Below are 22,869 nucleotides of genomic sequence, written 5' to 3' on the forward strand. Positions count from 1 at the left end.
TTAGCAACAAAAAACATGTAAATGTAGCATTGTGATTTTTACTATTGCATGCGGGTGCATTAAATGTGGCATGGCGGGAACAATTGGGACTATATGCATAAATGCCTAAACGGATATGAAAAAATGAGATAACAACTCGTCCGCCGAAAGGCAATAAGTAAACAAAGGATTCGTTATATGATTGCTTATCTCACATGCAATCAGCTGAGTAAGAACAACACATGATATGTACCATCAGATGTTGTTTCTGATACCAATTTGGCTGAATTTAATGAAGTCATCAATTGTTGCAGCTGCACTAAATGAACGTGGTCAATGACACACAACACACAACATCCAAGCAATATTTTTATGCACTATCGTGTGTTCATTCAGCAGTACAAAACATGCAAATGTATTGTCACATGCAGGTGCACTAAATGTGGCGACTTGAACAATTTGGACTACATTCATAAATACAAGAGAGGCAGCATGTAATATCTCATTTCAAAAGGTGATGATAATGAAGAAGGGGAAACGTAATTTGTTCAATGATGATATAGATAGGATTGTTCATGAACTCAGCCCAAAGAAATGGATTAGCAATATCGTAGGTATTATCTCATTAACGCAACTGTTAGGGAATATGGTAGGTGGATCATTTATATAGTTTGTCTTTTCCTCACAATTTTTGCAAGATGCAATGGAGTTAATGCAACAAAGACTTGTGAATGAAAAGCGCTGCATTCTCAATCTTGTTGTCATAATAGTTTACTTTTTTAAATAGATTTATAGCTTCTTTGACCTATGACATTCTTTATGTTCTTCTATCTTGATGTAAAGAGTGCAATCCATCGACAGCCCTTCGGTTGTGGTTTCATGCATGCTTATGCTTTCTGACCTATTGCTGAACTCGTTTGAAGTGGTTCTACTTCCAACCTTGTGGGAAAAGTGCCATAATTGGGTATTATACGTTTTCAACATGCAGAACAAAGCTTATTTATACTACAATTCAATGCAAATGTATGATCCAATACTGCATGATTTGTGGTTCATGAAAGAATCCTTAAAGAGTTAGTGCAGAATCAACACGATTCGGTGGCATTTTTTTCATAGGAAGGAAGCTCCCCACCAAAACAATGGCTACAATTGTGGTGTTTTCATCATCAAATACACATAAGAAATTTACAATAACAACGAACCTATTTGTATGAGACAAATTCGTGCAATAACACAACTGCATGATTAGTTTTACGATACACTCAAATAAAATCATGTCCAAAAAAACAAGATAGCTACTCAGACAAATTAAATGAAACAACAACACTGTATGAAATTCTTTTACAATAGGAAGGCACCTACTAAAAGGCGATAAGCACTCGGATGAAACAAATTGTGATAATGCATTTGCAGGATTCGTTATACGAGTCACTCAAATAAAATCGTGTTTATAAGGATGTGATACCCACTTAAAAAAATTAAACGCAACAACGACAAAATGCGACAATAACATTGTATCAAGTAGTTGTTTGCGGCAACGACACTATATCAAGTAGTTTTATGACAACAAGGCACTAAGGGAATAACATATCCACTCGAAAAAATGCAATGCAACAACGACAATTGTAGGCACTTCTTTTACGATAAAAAGGCACCTACTAAAAGGCGATAAGCATTCAGAAAAAACAAATTGCGATAATGCCAATTGCAATATTCGTTATACCATACACTCAACTAAAATCACGCTTATAACGATGCGATATCTACTCGAAAAAATTAAGTACGACAACGAAACTGTATCTAATGGTTTTATGATAATAAGACGATTACTAAGAGAATATGAAACCCACTCGAAAAAATGTAATGCGACAACGAGTATGGTAGGCACTTCTTTTACGTTAAAAAAGCATCTACGAAAAGGCGATATGCACTATGACAAAACAAATTGCAATAATGTTAATTGTAATATTTGTTACACGATACACTCAACTAAAATCGTGCGTATAACGATGCAATACCCACTAAAAAAAATTAAATGCGACAATGAAACTGTATCTAGTGATTTTATAATAACAAGGCACTTACTAAGAGAATGTGATACCCACTCGAAAAAATGTAATGTGACAATGACAATGGTAGGCACTTCTTTTACGATAAAATGGGGCTTATTGAAAGGCGATAAGCACTCCGACGAAAAAAATTGTGATATCACCAACTGCATTATTCATTATACAATACACTTAACTAAAATCATGTAATGAAGCAATAACCACTCAAAAAAATTAAATGCGGCAACAAAAAAATGGAACAATGAAACTATATCTAGTGGTTTTACGATAATAAGGCGCTTACAAAGAGGATGTGATACCCACTCGAAAATATGTAATGCGATAATGACAATGGTAAGCCCTTCTTTTACGATAAAAAGGTGTCTACTAAATGGCGATAAGCACATCGACTAAACAAATTGCGATAACGCCAACTGCAATATTCATTATAAACTTGAATCATACTTATAATGACATGACACCCACTCGAAAAAATTAAATGTGATGATGATAAAATGCAGCAACGAAAACTGTATCCAGTGATTTTATGATCCAAAATGCTTACTAAGAGAATGCGGTATCCACTCGGAAAAATGTAATGTGACAATGATAATGGTAAGCACTTCTTTTACGATAAAATGGCAACAACTAAAAGACGATAAACACTCCGACGAAACAAATTGTGATAACGCCAACGGCAATATTTGTTATATGAGACACTCAACTAGAATTGTGCTTATAACAATACAATACTCACTTGAAAAAATTGAATGCAACAACAACAAAATGGGACAATGAAACTGTATCCGGTGGTTTTACAATAACAAGGCATTTACTAAGGTAATGTGATACCCACTCGAAAAAATGTAATATAACAGCGACAATGGTAGGCACTTCTTTTACGATAAAAAAGGTACCTACTAAAAGCCAATAAGTACTCTTACGAAACAAATTGTGACAACATCAACTGCAATATTCAGACGGGATACCCATTCAAAAAAATGAAATGCGACAATGACAAAATGCAACAACGAAACTGTATCTGATGGTTTTACGATAACAAGGAGCTTACTAATAGTATGCGATACCTACTCATTAAAATTTAATGTGACAATGACAATGGTAGGCACTTCTTTCATGATAAAAAGGCGCCTACTAAAAGGTGAAAAGCATTTCGACGAAACAAGTTGCGATAATGCCAACTGCAATATAGTTATACGATACGTTCAACTAAAATCATGCTTATAACGATGCGATATCTATTCAAAAAAATTAAATGCGACAACGACAAAATGTGACAATGAAACTGTATCTAGTGGTGTTACGATAACAAGGCACTTACTAAGAGAATGCGAAACCCGCTCAAAATAATGTAATGTGACAACAACAATGGTGGACACTTCTTTTACTATAAAAAGACACCTACTAAAAGGTGATAAGCACTCCGAAGAAACAAATTGTGATAACGCCAACTGCAGTATTCGTTATACGATACACTCAACTATAATCGTGCTTATAAGGACGCGATACACATTCTAAAAAGTTAAATGCGACAACGACAAAATGAGACAATGACAAAATGCGCCAACAAAACTGTATCCAGTGGTTTTACAATAACAAGGCACTTACTAAAGGAATGCGATACCCACTTGGAAAAATGTAATGCGACAATGAAACAACAATGCGTTGAAGAAAGAATGAAATAATATTAGCTTGTTATAGATCATTCTTATGAACAAAAGAATAATGTTTGTAATCAATAAAAAAAATAGGATTAAAAAAAAAAGATTGTTCTCTATCCTGTCGTGACAAGATCTTCTTCAACTCAGAAATTCTTGAGTCAAATTGGCAACATGATCAATCATTGACTTTGTTATTGTGACTAAGCTCTCTTCCACGGGGTGGCTAGGACTCTCGGCTACAGTCTCCACAGGCCCTAACATCTTTTGCTTCATATCTCCCTGCCCATATGATCCTGGCTCTGTTTACTGTGAATCTCCCTCTGACCAGCATCCTGCGCTTGAGATGATAATGATGTTGTTGTTGCTGATGGCGATCCAAGTTGGGGGCACATCTAAACAAGTTTCAGTTACCCGAGAATGAAGTACATCCCAATCCTGGTCACAGTACCTTGGTGCAAACCCATTGCTATCATAAACAATGGCAACTTCACCACCACAATCCCAATTACGGAGCTCTGTCTAAGACAAAAGTTGTGAGTCAACTCCGACCCTAAAAGCACTCTTGTTCCTTAATCTCTTCTAGGGATGGGGTGGCTGTGGAATTGACTGGCGAAGACCACACTGCAAGAAGACTTGGCTTTTGTGTTGTATTTCTGCTTCATTCATGCAGAACAACCACAAGTCTTTACACGACAACTGAAAAGCTTTCTTGATAATCCGATAATTTGTTTCGCCACCAATGTATGGTCTAAACAATACCTACACATAAAAATGAAATAATCATTATTACACAAGTATTCCAGCGTTAATATAAAACACAATTTACTATACATATCTAAGCCATATGTAGATTCGATATGATCAACCTAGATGACTCTGCATCATTGTAAACTCTTGGACTGATACCTCTCCACTGTGCATGTAATGGATGAACAATTGGAAATGGACACTCGACAATGGGTTTAATAGAAGGTATGTATTCCCACATCCTGAACTATCGATAAAACATAGATACAAGCATTATAATATGATAGATGATCATCTGACACAAATAAATTTGCATCATGAAGATACTATCCATACCTGCAGGAACAACCAACATCCAATGGATGCAACCCCAGTCTTTCTCTCACACACACACAGATTATATATATATATATATGTACTATATGTTCCCAAATAGTTAAACTCAAAATCTGCCACTAAAAATGAGCAATTGGAGAGGGAGGCAGGCAGTGAGGGGGATGCGCGACCTTCCCCTTCTCCCTGATGTGACAAGAGGCATGACCCCACCAGCCCAACGCTTGTTGCATGTCCTTCGTTTTTTCTAAATTTTTATTAAAAATATGTTGGCCATTTGAATGGAAGGCCCACACTGCAAATGTAGGTTTGACCGCGTCTTAACTTCAACAAAGACGTGTGTGAGTATATATATATATATATACTGTCTGTCAGATGTTCCCAAATAGTTAAGAACTCAAAATCTGCCACTAAAAATGAGCAATTGGAGAGGGAGGCAGGCAGTGAGGGGGATGCGCCGACCTTCCCCTTATCCCTGATGTGACAAGAGGCATCACCCCACCAACCCAACGGTTGTTGCATGTCCTTCGTTTTTTCTAAATGTTTATTAAAAATATGTTGGCCATTTGAATGGAAGACCCACACATCAAATGTAGTTTTGGCCGCATCTTAACTTCATATATATATATATATATATATGTTGTAGGAATTATTTGAGCTGTGATTACAAGGTGTTTGGATGGTGAGATTAAGTTACAAAAGCCAAACTAATTTTTTTTAAGAGTGACATATTTTTCAAAGGAGGAGAGAGAAAAAAAGGAAGAAAAAAAATAAGTTTCCTTAAATTCTCTTATCTCATTTGGGGGTAAGGACTTTTGATAAAAAAAAACAGCTTGAGTTCTATATTTACAATGTAATTTTGACTGTCTAATCTCCTTGTATTCAATAGCTTAAACTATTTCAATTATAGGCTGGTATATGATGATCTAGTAAATAAATGTTTGCGCACACACACACACACAGATATATATATATAAACTGAATTTCTCTTGCCATCCCTCCTCCTTCCAGTCTCTCATGCATGCAGCTTGACTCAATGCATGACGCTATATATATATATATATATATATATATATATATATATATATATATGATATCTAGGGATTTCATCTCTCATAACTTACCCAATGAACCACCGGGCAGTAGCACAAGGGCCCCAACGCAAATGCACGAGGGTGTGAGCACTAAGGAGCCATATGAATTTTGTGGTCTTTTGGATGCTCTGGACTCCCACACATGCAGCATGAAATATAGCAGGTAAATTTTAGCTTATATACATACTGCCATCTTCAGCTCCATCCAATCAGGCCAAGCGATGTCTGCTATGGAAGGCTGGTAGATTTTTCCGGCCAAGTGCAAATCATATTTATACGATATGTGGATTTCTCCATGCAGGTCTGAATAGAGAAATCCTTCGGTCTATCACAACACATCATCTCTGTGTTTAATTCTGCTGCCCAATGTAATGAGGCAACTTTGATTGGTCGAAGCTATATATATATATATATATAATATTACCTTTTGAGATGGTCATGTCAATTAGTACAGCTGTTGGGGCTGGTATTTTTCCTTTTTCTGGCAGGGTTCGGGGACATAACTGGCCTCGTCCTCTAAACGTGCTGTTACTTGAGGTGAAAAGAAGGAGACAGAATCTCAGCCTTTAATTTTTCATTTCCCCCTTTTCGTTTTCCCTTTGGGGTGCTTCATGGTGCTTCGATCGTTTCCCCCAAAAGTTGCTTTCTTCGCATCACGCATCTCAAACCAACTTGCAGTTACATCTCCAATCAAAAGTTCACTCTCTTATCGCCTGAATGTGTCGAATATTCCCATTAACCGTCGAAAATAGTGCTCCACATGAACCTGACTCAAGCCTTAATTAAGCCTGAGCTACCGGAGATTAGCTTTTTTCCACCTCAATGGAGATTAGCTTTTTTCCACCTCAATGGACACAGTATAGTTGGTCGAGCTATAGTTGGTCGAGCTTTAACAATTGAAAGCAGAACTGCACATGAATCCAGTTCCAGCCTTAAGCACGAGTTATTGGAGCTCATCTTGTTTCAAGGGGCATAACACCAAACTGATGGGACACACACGGAACACATGTCAGTTCGATTACCATGTATAAAGGACTCTCTGAGGCATGAGTCGTAAACATTGCATTCGCCCAGAAAAAAAGAACTTGATCCGAGATCCGGCTAGGAGCCCCTAGTTGGAAGCTATGGTCCCTCGCGCATGGAACGGCCAATAATTACCAAAGCGCAAGTTCTGCGGAAGAAATAGCGGTGGAACTTATTCCCTTGGTCCGTCGCAACCCCACCAGATGAGAGAATTTATTCCTTCTCTTGCTCCAGCGGCCTAGTGGCTTCACCACTACACAGCCAGATTCTAATGGCGCCTGCTGTTCATTGTGAATTGATTAAAAATTAATGGGCGGCCCTGTTTGCGTCGCTTGCAACGTTTTCCTACCATGCATTTGGTGCTCAAAGCGAACTTCAACCGCACATTAATAGATAATTTTCACACACTTCTCCGTTCACTGTGAATGGATTAAAAATTAATGGGCGATACTGTCTGTCCCTTCAATTATGTAACGTTTTCCTAACATTTGGTGCCCAACTTTAGTTGAACATTCTATATTTTTCAAGTCACTTTTTGGTGTTGAAGGCTGAAAATAAGCTGCCTTCCTGAAACCTCCTCCCTCGTGTCTCCTTTTCCGGAACGGATGTAACCAGTAAACAAAGGAGACCAAATTAAGAGACTGAATGAGAGAGAAAAGCTAATGAGGGAGGAAAGGCATGGAAGGAAGATGCTTAATTTGTATACATGGTTGAAACTAACACCACAGTTCTCAGTTCCTTTTCATTTCATTCAACCACTTGGTATCTGTTTGTACAATCTAAACACTCTATCAATAGTGAAAGCCTGCCTACAACAGAAAAGGATTTCAAGGCTGAGGTTGAGATCTATACATCCATTGATCGAATCTCAGTTTTTTATTTCTTTTCTTTTTTCTTTTACTTTTTTCCGACTAGTCGGCTAGGGTTGAACCCTACTGATTTATTTTTTTCATGATATGTATGCAATGAAGATATACACATGTAAGGAGGTTTCTGCTCAAGTAGTCATGTTCCACTTTGAATCGAGCTATAAAAGTCAACTAGCGTTCTTATCTGACACATACATGAACCACCTAACACAGAGAGTGTCTCAACAATTCATTCCTCTCCCTTACGGTAAAAGCCTGCGGGAAAGAGGGCTTCTTAACTCTATTATTACAAAAAAATCAGGAAAACAGTCGTTACAAAGCAAGAAAGGATGAGATACAGTCAAAAGGACAAACCATCAGAGTCTCCTGCCCAAGATGATTCCATTCCGAGATGGAATTTACAAGAACATGCACAAAAAGAAGGTTAATCACATCCTCAACCGCCTCGCATTTCTTATCGGGAACTAATTATATGTGGATAGGCGGTTCATACCCATCCCCTAAGTGGGGAATTCATTGTAAAGTTGCTGTTGGAGTAGACAAGGCTTTCTGCATCAAGGAAATCGAGAAACAGTATTCTCCATGACATTGAGGAGAAAGGGGTAGCTGTAATAATATACTATGAATATACACCAATAGTTAAGACAGATTCATAAAACAAAACACACTGTTAGCATTCTTATTGCCAAACACCACCTAAAGTCCTAAAGTTTCTGTTTGTACATCTTCATTGGGGAACGAATTGCACATAGTTCAGACCATAAAAATCAGTAGATCAATGGAGTTCAGAAACTTGTGATCATGATAAAGAATCAGAATCAGTTTGCAGTCTAGGCTGGGATCAGATTCTTCGATCAATAAGATGGAAATTATTCTAATAGGGAAGATGGAGGAGTGAGACTGAGACAAGACATGAGGGTGTCCTCTCCGTCATAATTGCTCACTTACTCTTTAAACTAGAGGCATCCAAGATGTTTAGATCTAGTTGCAGATATATACGAAAGAAAAAAGATGGGGTATTTTAGAAATTTTGTATAAAATTTGTACTTTTTGAACTTTTAATTTTTTTAACCCCTTTTTTATCCTTGTGAAAGGCCCCCTTTTTACCTTAAATCAAGGGCAATTTAATCATTGTATACCTCAGGCATAATTTTTTATTTTTTATTTTTGGTGCACATAGCTGTGCTCATAACCAGCTCAACAAAATTATTCTATCATTATAGAGATAAAGAAGCTTAATTTTTGAAAAATTTTGGCCCTCCATACCATTCTCCTGAATGTGTCTGTTTCCTTCGCAGAAACGCCAGCCCATGCACAAATAAAAACTTGCAATTTCGTTTGAACCATCTACAGGTCAAGGAGAAACAATATTTCACCATCAATATAAAAAAATAAAGTAAAAGACACATGTAATATAGGAGGCCTTCACACCCAAATTGGGGAAACTCTAGGAGGAACATCAACAAAAGAGGGCAACCGAGATAAAAGCCAAGAAGAAGACAAATCTCTCTCTCCCCACAAAAAAGAGAAGACAACAAAAACCAGTGACACATTGATAGATGATACCCCAATTTCAAAGAAAGAGTACTCACCACAAATGGAAGTGAAAACCTTCGCTTTTGTTCTTTCTTTCTGGAAAAGGAGACAAATGCATCTCGAAGGAATGTCACTATTATAAGTAGTTATGAGAACACCTCTTAGTTCCACTGTTCCATTAAAAGCATGCTTGTCTAGGCGAAACGCGTCAATTGGTAAAAATGTATGTCGATCCATATAACAAAATTTTGACTGTTCTTCAACCAAATAGAGTTGGTTTCAGATTGACATTAACGACACCAATATACCTTCAGTACTTTATCTTGATAAATTAGCATATGCCAAAAAAAAAATCATTTATTATCCATAATAGTGCAGAACGTATTTTGAATGTTTCTTTTTTTAAGCATCATAAGTGTTTACTCCAACCCATAGACCTTGCAATTCATCAATAAGTGGCTATAAATAGATATCTACTTCATTTATAGGGCTTAATGGGCCATAAATCAATAAACTCAATATTATGTGCCTTTTTTCATGATCAACTATGAAGGCAAATTATATGGTATAAGAACCACTGGTTATGTGCTATGAATGATACTGATTGTTCTGAGTGAATTAAACCCATCAGATGCTAAACCAAGATTTATGTTACGATGATCAAAAGAAAAAGAAATGTTTTTTCTTATCAAATGATTTTCAAACAACAGAATCTACTGAATGTAGTAAAATGTCATTTTTGATGTGTTCCTCATCATGACGTGACACATAAGAAGTTTTTTTTGGATGACATAAACAGCTTTTGAAGTCTTAGAATTAAAAGAAAATGCTACATCACTTTCATAGAAATTTTACTTCTTTCTCCTTGTACCATATCTATGTCATCATTCTAACTCTCATCTTCAAAAACTTTCCATCTTGAAGCACCACAAATGTAAGAAACTTCTTTTTTTTTTCAATGACTTTCTAATATAACATGCACATTTGAACAAGCAATAACATTATTGTATTTGAAACCTAAATCGCCAATAATATTTTTCACCTTATAACAAGATGGTAGCAACAAATTTCCATATGGCAGGATTTCTTTTAAAAATTTTAACAACATAGTAAAACTTTTATTACTCCACCTATCTACACACATTATTTGGTAAAGCCAAACAACATATGACAATTTTGAGAATTTGCATCCTAGATATAAGTCATGAATCATGATCAATATCATTTAAAATTTCATAAAATGTATTTGTCTCTTCATTGGTTCTATTGAAACACTCACCACTGTTTCCATCATTGTCAACCTCAATGGTAGCATTGAAAAATGTATTTGCCAACATTTCTTGAATCTCAGAATTATTTTGATGTTGTGATGATCTTGTTCTTACTACATAGTCTGTTGACATAGGCTCCTCATGATAAATTCAATTTGTGGAATTTTCACAAAAACCATGACAAATGATGTCATCTAAAACATCTTCTAGAGTCTTCAAATAACAATTTTTACACTTCACACATGGGGATTTGATAATCCGGTTTACCATTGACTTGTTTTAGATAGCAAAGCGCAAAAAATCTTTAACCCCAGCCACATGTTTTGTACTTAACTTATTCATAACATAAAAAAATTAATGTGAATATATTTATTGTACCAAAATAAAGTCATAAACCTTAGATAATTAATAATTGATTAGCGCATGTCCTTGCCAATCCAGCTTTTACCAACTATAGTGACTACTTTAACAATTGGAAGGACGTTTTCACAATAAAAAATGATACCACATGCAATCCCTTAGGATTGAAAAGATTAAGTTCACAGAGTCCTCAAACATCTGCAAATTAAGATCAATTGCATAAATGATCAACTGCTTTGAACAACAATAATAAATAAGGCAAAAATAACAATTTCACGTTTAACAATAATCTCTCTCTCTCTCTATGTGTGTGTGTGTGTGTGTGTGTGTGTGTGTGTGTGTGTATGGAGTATGAGACCCTTTTAAAAAACAAGTTATTAAGCCACTTAAAATTGCTATAGAGCATCCATGGGTTGTATTTTGGCTACTCTATATTGGATTTGGTGGTTTAACTCCATGAAAAACTATGATGAGCTTGATTCACATTTGATGAACTAATGCTACATTTAAAAGTCTACCAGACTTTTGTGAACTACTTTAGCATAGAACATGGTGACATATGGACTACAAAACCTTCTCAAGAACGTAGAGCCTTCTAACTTCTTTTTGTTGAAAAAATAGGTAATCAAACTAAAAACAAAAAACCAAGCCAAGCCTTTCTAAAAGTATAAAAAAGCAGCCATACATTACCTTCCCTTAAGGAGAATTGGAGAGAAAAATGGAAATGTGAAGAATGAAAAGTAATGCATGCCTTACTGGTGAAAACATAACGTCCATTTTCATCACATTTCACAACAAAATCAAGATAAAACAACAACTTGTCTTTGGATCAAAACAAGATTTTGGAACTAGTTTTGACAGTAAAACACATCCAAACATACCAATCATAATTTAAATGCTAAATATGCCATCATACAATCATATTGTCTGGATAACTAGCTTAGTATGATAGTTCTAAACCTTGTTCATGCAGTTAGATTTCTTTAAGGTAGTTGGAGGAACCGACTTTTGGGATTTGACATAAACACACGAAGAATTGTGTATGAATCCTTTTTTATTACTAGAAATATGTTGAGACCAAGATCCAAGTTAATCTAATGGTCATACAACGAAAAATAGGCCACTTTGAGCAAAGTTACTTCTAATCAAATCACACTAAGCTAAAATTCTATCACGAAACCAAGAGGTTGGCAGTTGCTCTTTTAATCAGGATCCCCATTATTAGAAAAGACCCATTCCCACAATTCAAGCGAAGGTCATCTCTCTTAGCAACCATCTCTAATGCCAAGAAACTATTGCAGGAACCTGAACAGTTAGATGCAGTTTGTGTCCAAATATTAAATTATTGAATGTCTTAGTACATTGAACTGGAAATATGCCCTACATTGGAGATGATTCTCTACAAGTGCTTTGATTCAGATTGACACATGGGTAATAAAATGATAGTATACTCAAGCAGGTAATCAGCTCCCTTTTTGTTATGTTCCCTGGCAATGAAAAAGAAACAAAAGCCCTGCTGGCTTCCTACTCTTTCCAACGAACAACTGATTCCTCTTTCTCCTAGTCTGCTGCTTTCTTGGGTGTTGTTGGAGAATGTGAGTGGCCCACTATAACCATTTTTATTTCGAACTCTCCATCTATTAGTAGCAGTAATAGTAATTGTAGCATGGTGGAAGTAGTAGTGGCTGCACCAACGGTAGGAACAAGGGAACGAGCAACACCACCATATTCTTGAAAAAGAATGAAACAAAGGCAATTTATTTCGTCACACTAACAGTTCAGGCTGATCATTGAGTGATTAGACAAGTGTGAGCATTGAAACTGCATACAAGATGGAAGAAACGAACATGAATTCCCTTGTGGCGCTTATAATGGTTATTGTGCACTCAGCGCTGATCACTTGGGATTTGGATGTGTACATCAACATCTAAGTGAAATTTATGCTAATAATTTCTGTAAAAAGACAAATTAAATGAGCCACTTACCGTTACGGTCCAGCCATACAAGTTCTATGTTTTGTTAGATTGATTCACTAATACATTATTCAAACATGAACCACAGTGGCAAAAGCAGCAGGTTAGAAAATAAAGCCCAGAGCATTTTCCATCTACTAATTGGGGTAGGAATTAGATGAAAAGAGAGACCATATTGTAGTTATTCCTCACTAGGGATGCTAGAGGAGACCCATATAAACAAATTCAGTAATATTGGCACAAACTAGTGGCCCAAAAAACCATTCTCTCGCAGTTTATTACAGGCAATTTTAAAGGATTGCACTGCAAATTGCAAAAGCCATCACAAGATTACAAATAATAGGCTGCAATGTTACCATGGCACAAATGCCTCTTGTGCATTAGTAGGTCAATTATGCCATCTAGATTGTAAGAACTCTTAATCACAAAGAAACCATCATACAAAATCAGCCCATTAATAGATTTTATAAACCATCCAGAATCTCAACAAAACCAGGTAGATGAATATCAGACTTAATATACCTACAAATGGTTCCAAATTGGGTTTCCTAGCATCTGTCGTTACTGGAACGAGAATTCCAAAAATCATGTTTCTGTAAGCAGGACTCAGTCAATATGCATAAATAATCATCTAACCATTCAATGTGTCATATTGAGAATCTGAGATATCAAAACGTCAAATAAGCTGCACTTTTCTATCCTCATTTAGTATCTCATTGGGTACTCATTGCCTTCGTCACATTGACTATCTAACTCGTTATAGTTACAGCTAAGCAACCATGTGATACAAGACTTGTCGAATTCACCACCTCTTGACCTCCTTAACAAGCCATAACCATCCAATGGCCTTTAACTTTCTTACTGACTGAACATTAGCCACCAGTGGAGCAAGCCATCTAGTGATCTTACTTGGGTATGGTTGGTTCGTCAAGGTCACGTCTCCTTGTTTGAATCATTGAGCTAACCACCATGCTATGTGACACTGGTATGTGGGATTGCCCCACGTACCTGCTCCGGTACGCTGGTACATGGAACCGGGTATGGCGATAGTGTTGGGTATGGGTTCGATCAGGTTTGGGTCAGACCTGATCCAAACGATAAAAAACCACAGTTTATATGTTACGAAAAGGTCGAGCTCTTCAGCTCAGCCAGATCGGCATTGTTCTATAGTAGAGCGATGACTGGTGGTGGCGATGATGTCCGGCCACATCTGGCGATGCATGGCGGCAACTGGCAGCAGTAAGGTAAGTTTTTTTTTTTTTCGTTCCACTATGGGTTCCATTTTTTTTCATTTGTCGTTTTTCGTTTTTTTGATTTGGGGTTGTTTTTGTTTGAACATTGAAATGTAAATCTTTAGATTTATATACGTTTTGATGTTTTGTTTGATTTTATGTATTTATCTGTTGCTGCCACTTTTGTTTGGATGCATTTTATTTCTATCGGCTATTTCGGCTGCCAGTTTTGTTTGGTTGCATTTTATTGCCAGTTTTGTTTGGTTGCTGCCACTTTTGATTAAAAGTTTGATGAATCTATCAGCTATTTCTTTTGATTAAAAGTTTGATGAATCTATCAGCTATTTTTTTCAAATCTCTTCATCAACAAAAAAAAAATGATGCTGCTGATCAGCCAAGCTTATGCACAAGCCTAATCCTAATGAAGAGTGATCGCCTGACCGTGATCAGTTTTCTCACTTTTCTGTAATAGCTGATTGCTTATTGTTTTATTCTTTGAATTTTTTGTTCATTATGTATTTTTTGTTTTGCATATTTTTATTATTTTGTTTGAGACTTTTTTAAGAGATTACACTTATGGACTATTAATGTTTTTTTTTTTCATTTTACCATTTTTTTGAAAATTCAAAAATTTGTCGTACCGGCATACCTACAATTTTCAAAACCGTTGTACCCAAACCCGTATCACCGTACCCATACAGTACCAGCACCCATGTGACTAGCCACCATGTTTTCCTATTTAAACTACCATTCCTTTATCTATACTACATGAATTGATCAAGTCAATAGAAAAACAAGCAGCGGCAACTAGGTGTAAAAAGGGAGACAGAGTTCAAGGCCTTCAGTCTACCATCACCAAGACCATGTGAGAAATGGCAGCCTCTCCCACCTTTTATCCTTCCTCCTTCTACTGCCCCATTTTCTACTGCCGTAGTTAAATAACCTGGCTAACATTTGCAACGAGAGAAGTAAAAAGGCCCGGAGATACTTTTGTCTTTTTCTTCACTAACCTAAGTTATACTAGGGTTAATGTAGTGATGATAAGGGGCCACGAGCTTGACTGTAGGGTGCATCGTATTAATTATCTTGCCCCTTATTTGTTGCCGGCCGACTCTGGCCCGGCCAAGCCACTAAAAGGTGATGCTGCTTGGCCAACTTAGGCATAGTTGGAAGGTATATGGGATTCGATCGCACGCCGAGTCTAGCAGAAAGTAATGCACGTGGAATGTGCAGCGCGGTGGTGCGACGACAAGGCGTTTCAATGCATCAAGATCAGCGGTCCCTTTGAAAGTGCAAGTCCGCCGTTGGGGAATCTAGTGGGTTCCTCACGCGTAGTGTTTGGATACACAAGGGGGTGCGTGTGGGTTAGGGGCAATTCCCCCAGTGAGCGCATACGCTGCGTTCCACAACCGCGTAGAGTCACGCGGGGTTGAGCAAGTGAATGCTCATCGTCGAGTAGGGCGATGGTCGGTCACCTTACTTAATGACATATAGTCGTCAACTGGCTTCGGCTGGGGACTTCCTCCCAAGGGAAGTCTACCCCCACCCAGATTTCGTTTGGATGTAGATAGGCACTTAGAGGAATGACGAAGTTCTGACAGGGCCTCATAACCACGGCTTGCCGATGGCCGACAATAGGATAAACCTGGGTGATGGTGTGCCGAGTGCTTAGCACTCATCGTCTAGTCCACAGTCCCATTTAAAAGATGAATGCTTCCGCTAGCTTAAGAGAGAGACGGCTGGCCGAAGGCTTTGGGGAACGCCTTCGGCGCCGCGCGGGCTGGAGAAACTCGGCCCGTGACAAGTGGTCTCAGAGCAGACGATTTCTCGAAGGGAACTTGAAAGATGAGAACGCTGTGATGATAACAAACAAGTAGTTCAAAGAAAAATGTTGGCTTGTTTGGTGCCCTAAGGGTTCGGGCATGTTCGTCGGACACTGGTTCAAGTGACCGCATTGGTGTTGGCCAGATGGAGATCACACGTTCCGAAGATGGTGTCTGGGCGTCAGGAGCAGAAGGGCCAAGAGAGCCGCTCACTGAGACAGATAGGATAAGACCCGACGTGGAAAAGGATTGAGGGCAAGTGCCCTTAGTGTTGACATGTCTCGAGAAATGAGCATGTGCACGGATTGGCAACACGGCTTGGAAGTTTGAAACTTAGTGGTCGCCGGAGATGTTCCGAACTTTACTAAGGAAAAAGTGCAAACAGTGATAGAAAAGTGGGATGATGCTAAGGAATGGACTAGAGGCAAAACACCCGATAAGGCAGCTAGCCACGACGTGACGGGTGTGTCAACCAGACGAACAGATGAAGGCTGAGTTGAAAAGAAATCAAGGGAACGGTAGCTGAACTTCTATCACTCGGGATAGAGTCACTAAGGACAGTGATGATTTTGGCGGTGGGAGAATGTTGCCAGCCGACTGTGTCTGGCCCGACCAAGCCAGTAAAAGGTGATGCTGTTTGGCCAACTTAGGCATAGTTGGAAAGTATGTGGGATTCGATCGCACGCCGAGTCTAGCAGAAAGCAATGCACGTGGAATGTGCAGCGCGGTGGTGAGACGACAAAGCATTTCAATGCATCAAGATCAGCGGTCTCTTTGGAAGTGCAAGTCCGTTGTTGGGGAATACAGTGGGTTACCCACGCGTAGTGTTTGGATACACAAGGAAGTGCGCGTGGGTTAGGGGCAATTCCCCCAGTGGGCACATACGCTGCGTTCCACAACCGCGTAGAGTCACACGGGGTGAGCAAGTGAATGCTCATTGTCGAGTAGGGCAATGGTCGGTCGCCTTACTTAATGACATATAATCGTCAACTGGCTTCGGCTGGGGACTTCCTCCCAAGGAAAGTCTACCCCCACCCAGATTTCGTTTGGATGTAGATAAGCACTTGGAGGAATGGCGAAGTTCTGACAGGGCCTCATGGCCACGGCTTGCCGATGGCCGACAATGGGATAAACCTGGATGATGGTGTGCCGAGTGCTTAGCACTCCTCATCTAGTCCACAGTCCCGAAGAAAAGATGAATGTTTCCGCTAGCTTAAGAGAGAGACGGCTGGCCGAAGGCTTTGGGGAAAGCCTTCGGCGCCGCGCGGGCTGGAGAAACTCAGCCCATGACACTATAAATAATGTGCTTTACTATCCAAAAACAAAATCTGCCTTAGGAACTTCAAGCTGAAAGAGGTCTGGAGCTTGATTGCAGGGTGCATCACTTGGCATAAGCTCGATGACTCTGCCTAAGCCCCTGCTAGCCAGGAAAGAATGGTAATCTAGTGATCTATAACCTTAAACATGGATGCAGCTTGAAAAGGGTCAAACAGTGTTCTGCCCTTTTTAGCATGACTTGTACATGCTCCACTTGATTAATAGGAAACTCAAGTTAACTGTGATAGATCATGAAACTGACCTCACTCTGAATCCCAGCTGAAATGTTCCAGACATGCCCTGAATTTTTGAAGCACAATAGGAATGTAAGTCTTTAGCGATGGCTAAAACGGTCGCTAAAAATTCTAAAAACCATGCCTAAAAAGTTTTAGGCATGGTTCGAACCGCACCTAAAATTATTGCCAACCATGCCTATTAGCGCTGGGCTAAAAATCAGTAGGCACGGTTTTATATTTTTAGCAATGGTTTTCCTTGTAATTATGAAAAAAAAGTGTGTGTGTATATATGTGTGTATATATGTATATGTATATATATATTGAGAGAGAGAGAGATCACAAAATTGTAATTTTCATGATCACAGCACTATCGTTTGCCACAATGTTTCAATGTAAAACTCAAAAATTAAATTAGAAAAATAACTAACAAAAATTAAATTGAAAACAGACTACTATAATATAAAGTTGCTGATCAGGCGGGCAAGATTCATGGAATAGTGGACGACCGTGACCACCCTTGTTATCATCCCACCGGTACTGCTTCATCAACAACACCGCTTGAATAGACTCTCTCCAAGAAAACAAAAACAAAATAGATTCCTTGTAAGAGTCGGTGATGAATTAAAGAGAAATTGAACACCAGCAACAGCTTGCCTTATGTATGGATTCTTTATATACTCTGTTAACATGTGTGGAGCATAGACTGAAAGCCTGCATTCAGCTGCTCTTTGAGCCTTTCTTGCTGATCTTTCCTTCTTGTGTGAATTTTGGTGACAACCCAACGCCTGAGAACTGCCAAACCTTTTTTTAGAACAAAAGAGGTAGGGGAAGAACCCAGCCTTTTTCCTCCAGTAGAGCATGAAAAAAAAAGTGCATTTTACTTAGAAACAATAATGATATGTACCTCTCCCTTGCCATTTGAAAATCTTCTCTGGTTAGAAAAACGATGGTGTAACAATTTACTATGACCAAAGAGCATGTCAAAGCAATCTTTGTAAAGCAATAGCCAATGAACCAAAAGAATAAAATGAGAAAAAATCACACCTCTGTTAAAGATTAAGAATTCAGAGCAAAAGACGCTATGCTTTGCGCATGATAGTGTCATTGGTAGCATAGATATAAAGCAGCAGACTGATGTCATATGTACGGCAAACACAGAAGCTATGTAACGTCCCCTCCCACTACACCCACATGTGTATACACGAGCTACAACCAAACTTCAAAATCCTACCGGCATTTATCAAAACAAGAGACTTAGAAATGCACAACCACAAATAGCGTTGGGTAACTACCAATCATTGATGATTCTCTATCAGGCCATATTTAAGCATAAATAAAGAGGTTTTACTGAACGTATATAAAATAAGGTTGGTAAAACCTGAAAAGCAGCAAGAATTCAACTTTATGCATGAGTACTAACGCAAAATGATCCCATGACTTGATATACAATGCAAGAGTGTAGTCAGTTTATGTAATGACCTAGTTCTTGTCAACAAGCAAATTCAGTGATTTGAGCTCATGATTGTAGGCACATTTCTGAAATTTTGCGTAACAATAAACTAAATAAATTGAAAATAGGTCATATAATAAAGAGGAAGGTGAAAAATGCCAATCTCATTCTATGTTCTTCATCTTTTGATATTTAGAGCAATGACGAATCTTGTACGAGCTCCCTCTGAAAAAGAAAAGTACATGCTAATAAAACATGAGTTAGAAAAAAAAAAGTCTTGAAATTATGGGCTCTTAATAAATTTTGGAAAATCTTAGTATATAAATTTCAAAAAAATTAGAAAGTAGTAAAAAGTTAAAAAACTAAGAAAACAACATATTTGCATGAAGAAAAACACATAAATTAGTTTGAGAAGAACAAGACGTCTTCCATCTAGATGTAAAACCACTATATCTTTGAAAGACCACCAGCGTCTGCAACTATAGCATGACCCCTAGCATCCTATTGGCACAGGCTGTTGCCTTCTTAGATATGAAGGTAAAATGGGTAAGCAAGCCAAGTAAACACTAGTATCAAATTTAATATGTTTGCAATTTTTCATAAACAAAATCAACCATGTCATTTTTTTCATGTAATGAACAATAAACAGCTCATAGCAATGATAGAAAGGAACATGGTAAAAGTCTTACCTCGGAATTAAAAAACAAGAAAGAAAATAACCATGGCAGGTTATGTATAATGGAAAATTTCATCTATCAATCTCATATTATGACATATCACTAGGGATATCCTATTGACTAGGGAAAGTGAACGAGATTATAGAGGGGCATTTACCCAAATTCTACATAAAAATGTACATTTGAGGTGTACCAAAGAACATTCCCAACAGGAACACTAAGAGCCCATACTTTGAATAATAAAAAGGTTGTACAAGGGCCAATAGAAACAAAATACTTACTGTGCCATTCCAATCAGCATGTAAACTTCTGCACATGAACCTACAAACAGAAATTATGCATCATATATTTTGAATATCTAAAATCAAAACAACCGTAAGCAAGAAGGTTCAAACCCATGGAAATTCACCGCAAATAACAGTTTATCCTTGGACCACAGGCACTTCAAGTGGTTAATCATACAAGATGAGTACTGTGCACAACATGCAACAATTGATCACACATAAATCCACTAGACAGATTAACTTGGAGAGTTTATCTGAATACATGGCTACATGCTTCAATAATGTTTTTGCATGTCTCCTTGAGAAATTACATATTCATTGATCTAAAAGAAGGCATTCTATTGCACAGGCAGCTGACAATTTCTCCTCTGAAAATCAAAATAACAGCAATTTGTTTCTCCTCAAATATCCATATCTGTCTACCCTCAAGCATCACAATTCAAAGGCCATGTTAAAAGACGATGATTCATCCCCCTCCCAAGTTCCCAAACAAGACAATGTGCAATTTAGTAAGCCCACAAAGCAAAAGCCTTACATTTAGAGGATATATATGCATAGAGGAAGCTTTTTTATCTTTTCTAAAAGAATACCATTGATCCCACTATTCCACAGACACCAAACGCTTTCACCACTTGTCCATCTTTTGCACAAATATCAATTACTGCACCATACGTTGGACAGTTCAACCTCAATTTGAGAAAAACAATGCAGCAGAAAGCTGTAAAAAGAGAAATTGCAAAAAGAGAAATATCCCAAAAGACCACAACAAACAGAAGCTTACAGCTGCTACAACAAACGAATAAGGTTTCATGAATAAGCTTATTCTAATGGCAAGGTCTACCTGAAAAACATAGAAAATAAAGTGTGTGTAATTGATCAAGCATGACATAAAAAGGTAACTTTTATGTCCTGCAGATGTATCTATGAATTGTCAATGCCAGCATGGCACCATCTCCCATACAAGCAATAAAACTTCATCAATTCATGCCCAAGAATGAAACTTTCTGTCTTGCACTAAGAAATTGGTAAATTTATGTTTCATCTTTTAAAATATGGTCTACTTTACTGTTGTAACACATTTATTATCTACTTCTTATATTATCGTTTGGAAAAATATCTTAAATTATTTAATTTCTTCTACCAAATATTTTAATTGATGGAACTACTTTTAGGTCCTGTGAAGGCATGCTCATCCATATGAAGTTCAAGAGCAGCACAACAAAGGAAATCAAAAAACAAACGAAAATTTATATCAGGGGCCTGCTGCTTCCCCCCTGCAGGGGAACGTCTCCTAAGTCATGCTTCCGGCTACCTATGCTCGCCAGTGTTATAAACAATCGGACTTATTCCAACTTATGTCCCACATGGCAATCACATGTTTGACTAATTGAGATGTGAATGCTAGTCGCACAAAGCTAGCAAGAAAGAATATTCCAAGGTACAAAAAAAATTTGAAATAACACACCTTAAATAGTGTGCTTTTCTTTTTCTTTCCTTGAAACTGAACGGTCGAAAAAAAGAAAATGCCGTCAATCTCTCCTCTACAACTCAGTGTACTGTTTTCTGCATCAGGTGGTTTCTTCCATTAGCATGTGGACCCTAACAATGGCGTCTTCATGGAAACAGTATAGGAAGGTCGAAGCATGATATATTATACAAATGTGTTTGCTAAGAAACTAATCGAGTTCAACTATCAAGCTTGCCATTGAATTGAAAGGAAAAAGTATATTTTATATTTTGCCATATTGGTAGTATAATGTATTGTGACACAATTTAGATGCAATGTACATTGAGAAAAATGTTTGTGATAATATTCTTCATATATTGTTGAATATACATGGAAAATCTAATGATTCTTACAAGGCTAAATTATATCTAGAGGATATGAATATCAAAACTCACTCCATCTAAAAAGGATGTCAGGTTCTAATAAAGCTTATTTACCTGCTGCTTCATTTTCAATGACCAAGGATAAGAGAAAAACATTATGCAAAGTACTAAAGAGCCTAAAGACCCTTGATGAATTTGAGTCAAATATTTCACGAAGTGTGCAGTTAAAAGAACTGAAAATATTGGGTCATAGAAGCCATGATTTTCATATTTTGGTGCACCATATTCTTCCACTAGCTATTAGAAGATTATTAGCAAAGAATGTCAGCTTGGTACTGAAAGAGTAAAAACTAAAGATAGCTTCAATCATTTAGATCGGGACATTGGTATGATATTATACAAACTCGATAAGATTTTTCCTCATGCTTATTTTGATATCATGATGCCTTTGCCAATACATGTGGCCAAAGAAGTGATTTATGAGGACCTATAAATTATCGATGAATGTATCCAATTGAGAGGTAAGTATCAATTGTATTCATTAGTGTGTGTGTGTGTATAATTATCGATGAATGTATCCAATTGAGAGGTAAGTATCAATTGTATTCATTAGTGTGTGTGTGTGTGTGTGTGTGTGTGTGTGTGTATATACACACACACACACACACACACACAGTGTGTATACACACACACACACACACAAAATTATTTTAATAATGTGTCCTTTTTACACATGTACAAGTATCTTATGAAGTTGAAGTCACATGTAAGAAATAAAAGTCATCGGAAGGTTTAATTGTAGAATGCTATTTGGCAGAAAAATATTTAATATTTTGTTCCAGGTATCTACATGATGTTGAGAGCAAATTAAACCAATATTAATGAAATGAAGATGGTAACTATGTCAATGATGAAGCGACTCCTGTCAGCCCATCCACCTATTTGAAATGCATTTCTAGTTTCCAACAATGATGATTAAGCATCTGAAATATAAGCATGCAATTAAGTCAATTAGAGGAGACTTAGTTGTTCCTAATCAACTCATGTATTTCTTGCTACATGGAAAATATGGTTAACCAATCTCTTTTTCTATAACTAAGCCTAA

The 22,869-nt window shown here is 37.4% G+C and overlaps 1 long non-coding RNA gene across 1 annotated transcript in view; it reads right to left on the reverse strand.

Annotated features, from left to right (window-relative positions):
* Positions 1-17,891: 17,891 nt before the first annotated feature.
* The window catches only part of LOC116253744 (uncharacterized), a 31,304-nt gene continuing 26,326 nt past the window's right edge, over positions 17,892-22,869 (reverse strand). Inside the window, exons 4-6 of the long non-coding RNA XR_004172523.2 lie at positions 20,470-20,595; positions 19,932-19,971; positions 17,892-18,315 (exon numbers count right to left, since the gene is read on the reverse strand). This is a non-coding gene — a long non-coding RNA (uncharacterized LOC116253744). The remainder of the gene's footprint in view (positions 18,316-19,931; positions 19,972-20,469; positions 20,596-22,869) is intronic.

The sequence above is a fragment of the Nymphaea colorata genome, chromosome 4 (genome assembly GCF_008831285.2).
Source record: "Nymphaea colorata isolate Beijing-Zhang1983 chromosome 4, ASM883128v2, whole genome shotgun sequence".
Lineage (NCBI taxonomy): Eukaryota > Viridiplantae > Streptophyta > Magnoliopsida > Nymphaeales > Nymphaeaceae > Nymphaea > Nymphaea colorata.